We start from the raw sequence: 8,794 nt of genomic DNA on the forward strand, positions 1-8,794 counted from the left end.
TCAGTTTCTCAAACGAGTGTATGCCTGTCTGTTGGTCCACTTAGGAGTCTTGATCCTGGTTGTGCGGTGGGCTAGTTGTGGCAAATGGTAGGGAAGCTCAGTATTTCTGTATACAGTTGTAGGGACTTTATTGCAATGTGCTATGGTCTGATATTATGTTCTTATTCCAGTGTGGGGTGTGTGTGGGGCAATGGAAGCTGAGTTATAGGGTCTCTCCAAGTGATTGCCAGAAGTGAGATGCGTCCTGGTCTTGTGTCTTACAGATAATCTTACAAATAGTCCTTTGCATTTATATCATGCTTTCAACTTTAAAAGGATCATAATGCTGATTGTGTGAACTCAGGCAAATCATGAGAGATAGAGCAGGAAGAGTTGCATCAGTGCTTAGTTCTTGTGGCCCTTTCTTACACGCCCAGGGAAATGCTGATCGCCACTTTAGGGCCAGGCCAGTTTGGCCCCCAGTGATCCTGGAGGTTTTTTTTTATCATATTCTGGGTGTGGAACAGGGGTCACTGGGGTGTGTGGGGGGTATTGGTGAATTTCCTGCATTGTGCAGGGGGTTGGACTAGATGACCCTGGAGGTCCCTTCCCACTCTGTGAGTCTATGATTCTATAATTCACCCAGGCTGGCTGTTGGCACGCCAGCACCTCTGTCAGGCAGAAGCGCCTGAGATCTTCCCCCTCCCCTTTTCCTTCGCCCGACTTGGAGGCGAAGGGAAGGGAGAGGGGGGAAAGAATGGATCCCAGGTGCTTCTGCCTGTCAGAGGGGCTGGTGCACACTTCCGGTGATGTCAGGGGGTGTGGCATATGCTAATAAATAATAATGAAATGACCCCTGCTTCCATCCCAGTTTTTCTATTGTTCAAAGATGCTTATGCTAAAATAATTTAAACAAAGAGACCAAAACGACCAAAAAGGCTGTCATTTAGAGGAGGGCAAGGAGCTGTTCCAGTTGACAGCAAAAGATAGGACCCGAAGCAATGGGTTTAAATTACATGCAGAAAGGTATTGGCTGGATATTAGGAGAAATGTTTTCACTGTCAGAGTGGTTCAAAGGTGGAATCAGCTGCCTAGGGAGGTGGTTAGCTCCCCTTCACTGACAGCTTTCAAGAAAAGGCTGGACGAATATTTGTCAGAGATGCTTTAGGCTGATCCTGCATTGGGCAGGGGGTTGGACTAGATGGTTTGTATGGCCCCTTCCAACTCTATGATTCTATGTTTCTGCTGCTGTGAATACAAGGAACCTGGGAATCTTTGGAAACTACACAACTTTCTTACACACGAGGCAAACGTACCAATGTCTCCTAAAACTCCCAATGTGAACCAATAATTTATGTCAAGATCATTTCCAAAGTTGCCCACTTGAGGTCCTCTAGAGACTTTAGTTTACATTCTTCCTCTAATGTTGAAGAAGTGTGCCTGCACATGAAAGCTTTATACCTTGAATAAAACTTTGTTGGTATTAAAGGTGCCACTGAATTCAAACTTTGTTCTGCATCCAAAGTACTTAGTGTTGCTTGGGCAGTCTTTAGCATTATGGAAAACAATGTGAGCTGGTATCTGTTTCTCTTCCATCAACCTCATTAAATAACCCACTTAGCCAAAATCAACAGTTCCTACTTTATTTATACCTTTAATGATGGTGAAGCACTTCTAGATATTTTTGCAAGGATGCCATAATAAAACATTTAAAAGGTAATCATAACAATGTTAGACTGAAATAACACTTCAATTGTTCATTTACCAGCCACGATAAAACATTTTGAAGTTGTTGCTTGCATACATCCTCCATGCTTAAGATTTCGAAACACCAGTCCTATTTCTGACAGAACTGTCCCGCACATTGGGCCATTCAGACACTGCTTCTAACATTCAGCAAGCTAGCCTAAGCTGTTTGGACCACCAATTGAACAACATCTCAGGGTGCCTCCAAGTAGTAGTTGGATATTAGTTTAGGGGTTAAACAGAATGGAAGACAATGGACCATCGGGCCAAAGTGCTCCAAGATCCAGTGGAGGGATAGAACAGTATCATATATAGCAAAGCATGCAATTGCCTTATTTTGTGTCCTCTCTCTGCCCGCGCACCTTTTCAGGTGCAGGAACAGCCTGTTTCAGCACTTGAAAAGAAGAGAGAAGAGAAGAGATTGGATTTATACCCCGCCCTTCTCTACCCAAAGGAATCTCAGGGTGGCTTACAATCTCCTTCCCCACAACAGGCACCCTGAGAGGTAAGTGGGGCTGAGAGAGCTCTGAGACAATTGCTCCTGAGAGAACGACTCTGAAAGAACTTGTAACTGACCCAAGGTCACACCAGCAGCTGTATGTGGATGAGCTGTTAGCTGGATTGCCTCAAATTATAGATGGTTTTAGGGAAAATATGATTCTACATGAGGCAATATGCAAATAAGGGAGAAATCACCTATGTATTCAGGGGTCCCACTTCTTTCAGACGCACCAGAAATAGACTCAAAGGCTGACTTCAGTATAAAATGGTTTCGTTTTACTGAAGATATTTCACAAGCATACAATAATTCAAACACACAATTACACAGATTTAGGAAAATCAGAGAGAAGCGGATAACACATTTGCATTAGCAGGATAATCATTGAGGGGCAATACTTTACCTGTCCTCGGCGGGATGAAGTGATCCTTAGGAAAAATAAGAGAGACTATGAGGTAATAGGATCGTGTCCTGTAACCGGCAGAGACTCTGGCTGCACAACCGAGAGTCGTGGAATTAGGGTGGGTATAGGGGAGAGAGAGAGCAAGAGAGCGAGCGTGGCGGGTTGCCCTCTTTTATGAGGTGGCATGGGGGGTAGGCTTGGCTGGCCACATCCCCTGGCACACCTTCCTATTAGTCCGTCCCCCAAAACATACTGATTGGACCTGGGTTCAAGGGGGAAGGATCTAAGGTGGTGGTGGTCAATATTCAGATCTAGTAATCCTGGGCAGGACAGTGACACCTGGATGGAGGATAACTCATGCGGCCAGAGTCATTGTTATGGACATTCTTGATTGTCTTATGGCGGTTGCTTCAGCTAGGTGCGGCTGGGTGGGGGGAAGGGGATGTTGCCTGTGTGCAGGGAAGGAAACTCCACATGGAGTTTGAATCCTTTGTTTCAGGTCTTCTGCCTTGGCATGGCTGGCTTTCAGTGTTTCATGTGGCTAGGGAGCTGGTCCATTTACCTTTTAACAATTATTCTTTGCTATAAAAGCACCCTTAACACTTAGATCTATTTTGCATGGAATATACAATTGGACTTTATTTGACCCTATTAATTTTGACATCCTTTAACTTCGCTTGTGAATCCTTGCCAGGTCAGTTTTAAGTGTATAACCATAAATCTCTACCATTGGCAGTGGTGCCTTCCAATTAAAACTCCTTTCACTGGCACAGTGTTTCAGTTCACTTAAGTAAAGTTTATTCAACTAACAAAGTCTTTTCTATTTTAAATTAATAAGTTAAAAGAGGCAACTATACATAGATATTACTTAGAGATTTCAATAGTTTAATATTGATAGGTTAAAACGTTCGAAACTTAAAGAGTAAGCATAATCTGGGTTTTTCTCATTTAAAGTTGCTAAAAATCATAAACCACCACAATAAACTTTTCACCTATTTCTTTGAAGTATAAGATTTCGTCATAAATCTTGGACTCTGAGAATTCATTATTGTGCCATCACAATTAAGAAGGCTGACACAAGAACATAAATCTTCACTTATGACAGCTGGGATGGTCATACCAGTTTAGTTCAAAGGGTAACATAAAAACACCTGGCCCAATTAAAACATTATTTGCTGTCAATTAAATTTGAATTAAAACACCTGTATTTACAACTTTACTTAGTGGCTAACAGTTCAATTCTCCAGGAGAATCCCAAAGAATCTTTTCCCCCAAAGATTCCTGGAATGCTAGCAATAATCAATAGACAATCATTTGAACCCTGGGTATCCCCTACAAAACCATGGTATCTGTGTGTCAAGTTTTTCTACAATCCTCTTTATCTAGAATACCCTGTTTGGAGGCAATGTCTGTTAATCTAGTTAGGTTTGAGTGCCTCCATACCTCAAACAGACCACCATCTTGCCCCAGTGGAAACCAGTCTTGATTTTAAAAAGAAGTAGCAATTTCTTTCTTCTGAAATCTCATACTTTCAAAATAGAGGATAGGAAGCAATTATTGTTGACCATTTCACATCTGAATTGCCACTTATTCCAAATTCCTCCTGGTACAGGTCCAGGATTTGTGCATTCACTTTGAATTGCTACCCAGTCTAAAGGACTCTCAGTTCTTATCATTTTTATTATATTAGCCAGTATTATAGATAGTCAAATTAAGAAATGACATTCCTCCCTGCCAAGAAGGTCTACACAATGTGCTAAAAGCTATTCTCGGCTTTTTGTTATCCCACATGAACTTGTTTAACATATTTTGCCATTGTTTCAACATTTTTACAGGAATTTCCAGTGGAATTGTTCAAAAGTAAAAGATTAGTTTAGGCAACATAAAGCATTGAATAAGATTGTGCTTATCTGTCCAGGAGAAGCTTAATTTTTCCCACTGATTGATTTGTTGTGTTAGGTCCTGAATAAACTCTAAATTATTAAACTTCAGTAATTCATCCAAATCCATCAGGATCTTAATGTCTAGATAAGATAAAGATGTTATCAGCCACTGGAATAGGCTTTTTAAATTGCATTAGTTAAGTGTGATGATACATTTATCGAATGTAGCTGGGATTTGGAATGATTAATTTTTAACCCAGTCACCCTACTGAAGTCATCTAGAGTTTCCTGAAGAGCTGGGAGCCGGGGCTAGCAGCTCTATCACTAAGGCAAAAACCAGGGCATCCCTGACGCGTGCCTCTTTTTAGCATTAGCCTTTCTGAGTACATGTTGTTTATTTTCAGTCTCAATTGCTTTTAAAAAGGGTTTCCCAAAATCCATATGCATCAAGAGTTGTTTTAAATACGAGATATCTAGAGTATCAAAGGCCTTCTCATCAAAACTTTGATACTTTAGTTAAAATGCTGTGGAGTACTTTAAAATAGTACCGTTTATTACTTGTGATTGCCTAAGAACTAGGCATTGTACAAAAGGCAACAATGTTAAGGAGAGGCACACTGGATACAATGTTTCTTAGGCCCCCAACAGTGCTATGTGGGAAATTCATAACTGGATCTCCCAATTTTTAAGAGCTTCCAAGCAGCTGGGGGGGATTGGATCAGGACCATGACACTAGGAGGAATCAACTCATTCATGCCCACCTCCATGTCCCTGATCTGATTTACTACCACCTCTCCCAGAATCTGCTATTAACTACTCTGGGCTAAAAGACTTCTGCTGGGGACAACTTCTGTTGGGGAAATAGCGTGATGTGAAAGGGTTAACTTCCTTTCCACCCAGCCCTATGAACTCAATTCAGTTTGGGCTCCCTGTGATTGCTATAAAACTCTACCACCGCTGCTGCTTCTTTCTAAGGAAGATCTCTCACGAACCTCTCATTTATTGCTTGGCCATGACAAATTTTTGCTTAAAACTGAACATTTTTCTTAATGAGTACCATTTTTCTTAATGATCATGAGTACCATTGAACTTGACAAGTATTTACAGTCTTCTTAAAAGATCTCAAAATCCGACAGTAGCCATATTTGGAATTATGAAAAGGGGTGTGTGACGACCCCTTATCTGGGGAGGACTGGTTTCACTTTAAAAGTGTTCTTGTTGTTTTGTTCTACTGGGTATATCTGGCTGCCACCAGGAAATTTTAAAGGATTTTCCAAACCTTTATGTTTTCTCTCTTGCTAATACTGGGTAGGTAGGTCGAGTTTAAGGCTCATGAGGAACTATGTGGTCCTAAGGAAGTATTTCTTTCAGAGCTGGTATACTTGAATAAAAGAAGATTTATTTAAATAATTCATATATAAAAGGGTAGAACCAGGTAAACAGTAATGTGAATGATTTCAACAATTGCTTTGATATTTCACACACTTTTCTCTCCCTCTGTCAGGGATCTTGGCATGTAACTTTGTAACTCTTTAACTCAAGGTCTTATAAGTTCCCTGTTTCTCTCCAAGTTTATCAGGACATACAGCCTTTCCTATAATTTGTCTTCAATTTAACTTTCATTTACTTTTTCCTATTCTCTCAGAACAAGCTCAGCTGTTCTTAACTGCTTACATACAGAGCTTAACTTTCCACACAGGACTTAACTCAGCTCTACACTGTTAACTGCTTTTACACAGAACAGCTTCTAACTTCTCTCATACACAGAACTAAACTAAACTTCTGCTTCTCTCACAGAATTCAGAACTTAACTAACTGTTTAACTGTCCTCATCAACTGTCACCCTTCAGCTGTCAAAACTCAGATTAGAGGGAACACTGACTCGCACCACCTTAAAAAGACCAACGTACTTCCATCCCAATTTCCTGTGCGGTGGCAAACCCTTGAGGTGCTTAGTGTAAACATACACAGAGTCACCAGGTTTTAGTTCCCATTCAGGACTACTTTTCCCATCAGCAAAACTCGGTCCAGTTGCAGACATGGAAAACCTTCCCAGATGAGCGTGAGAGGAGGGAGGGCGGCATTCTCCAGGCCAGGGGTGCATGAGGAAGAGACGGGTGGGTCAGGGAGCACAGGAGATGTTCCGTGAGAAGCGGGACCCCACTTCATGTAGAGACAGGACATGGAGAGGAAGTGGGGTGTCTTTGAAATGGAGAGAGGCGAGAAAACCCCTGGCAACAACTCTGGAACACTGCAGGCTCAGAAGCCCCAAGGACAAGAGGGGGGCAGTTCGAAACGGAGAGGAGGAAGGGCACCCTGGGAACTACAGAAGGAACAGCGCAGGGACAGGAGAGATGGGGGTTGAAATGAAGAGCAACAAAGCAAGGCCAGGCAGTAACTCTGGAACTCTTTATGCAGAGACACAACCCAAAGAGAAGTGGGGTGGTCTCTGAAATGGAGAGGAGGGAGGCAGCCCCAGGCAGTAACTCTGGAACAATTCGGGCACAGAAGAGAACCCAAGAAGAGGTGGAGGGGCCTTTGAAATGGAGAGTACTGAGTCAACCCAGGCAGTAGCTCTGGAATAGGGCAGGCACAGAAACCCCAAGGAGGAGAAGTGGAGGCGGGTTTGCAATGGAGAGCAGTGAGGCAGCCCAGTGTGTCAATCTGGAGCAAGCCCCTAAGAGCAATCGCTCGTTGTCTTACCATAGTGGGGCTTGGGGGAACCGAGGAAAATGAAATGAAAAAGAGAAAAACCCTCAAAGAAGCAGACAGCATCCAGGGAAATCCAGCTAAAGATAAACTGTATGTGGAAGGGGAATTCAACCCCAATTTCCCCCACCCTTTGCAGCAACAAAACAAAAAGGGGAGGGAAATGAATTGCAGTATGGAAACCCAGGGAAAGGAAAGCCCTCCTTGCCACTGACTGACTTAAGCCACCGAACCTCCCCCGACGCCCATCCGCAAAGCTCTTTCCCGATTGCAAGGTGCATCCTCTCCGCCCAAAACCCCAATGCGAACGAAGAAGATGTCCTGCACTTATATCTTGGGATAGTTTCTTTATCCTCCATGCATCTGATGAAGACAGCTGTGTTTCTCGAAAGCTTATGCTCCGATAAAGTTTTCAATGTCTTAAAATGTGCTACTGGGCTTTTTATGATCTTCCACTGAAAATTCCTTGTAGGCCATAGTAAAGGCAGCCTAAACTTTCTCTTTTACCTCCTGTTCGTCATCTGAGCTGATCCACTTGTAAGGCATTTGTAACAGCTTCAGGCGTACATCCGCCTCGTCGTGGCCCAAGCTAAAAGGCATAATATTAGGTCAGAATATTGCAAATGGGTTGCCAACTCCTCCTTCCTCCACAGCAGTCTCTCTAACTCCAGGTGCCAACTCCTCCGTCCTCCACAGCAGTCTCTCTAACTCCTGGTGCAAACTCCTCCGTCCTCCACAGCAGTCTCTCTAACTCCAGGTGCCAACTTCTCCGTCCTCCACAGATATGTCTAACTCCTGGTGTCAACTCCTCCGTCCTCCACAGCTACCTCTCTAACTCCTGGTGCCAACTCCTCCATCCTCCACAGATATGTCTCTCTAACTCCTGGTGCCAACTCCTCCTTCCTTCACAGCTACCTCTCTAACTCCTGGTGCCAACTCCTCCTTCCTCCACAGATATGTCCCTCTATCCTGGTGCCAACTCCTCCTTCCTTCACAGCTACCTCTCTAACTCCTGGTGCCAACTCCTCCTTCCGTTTTTACAATCTTCCACTGAAAATTCCTTGTAGGCTATAGTAAAGGCAGCCTAAACTTCCTCTTCCACCTTCTGTTCGTCATCCGAGCTGATCCACTTGTAAGGCATTTGTAACACCTTCAGGCGTACATCTACCTCGTCGTGGCCCAAGCTATAAGGCATAATAATAGGTCAGAATATTGCAGATGTGGTGCCAACTCCTCCATCCTCCACAAATATGTCTCTCTAACTCCTGGTGCCAACTCCTCCATCCTCCACAGATATGTCCCTCTAACTCCTGGTGCCAACTCCTCCATCCGTTTTTACAATCTTCCACTGAAAATTCCTTGTAGGCTATAGTAAAGGCAGCCTAAACTTCCTCTTCCACCTTCTGTTCGTCATCCGAGCTGATCCACTTGTAAGGCATTTGTAACACCTTCAGGCGTACATCTACCTCGTCGTGGCCCAAGCTATAAGGCATAATAATAGGTCAGAATATTGCAGATGTGGTGCCAACTCCTCCATCCTCCACAAATATGTCTCTCTAACTCCTGGTGCCAACT

This window comes from Gekko japonicus, unplaced genomic scaffold, assembly GCF_001447785.1.
Source record: "Gekko japonicus isolate JY-2015 unplaced genomic scaffold, Gekko_japonicus_V1.1 scaffold3230, whole genome shotgun sequence".
Classification (NCBI taxonomy): domain Eukaryota; kingdom Metazoa; phylum Chordata; class Lepidosauria; order Squamata; family Gekkonidae; genus Gekko; species Gekko japonicus.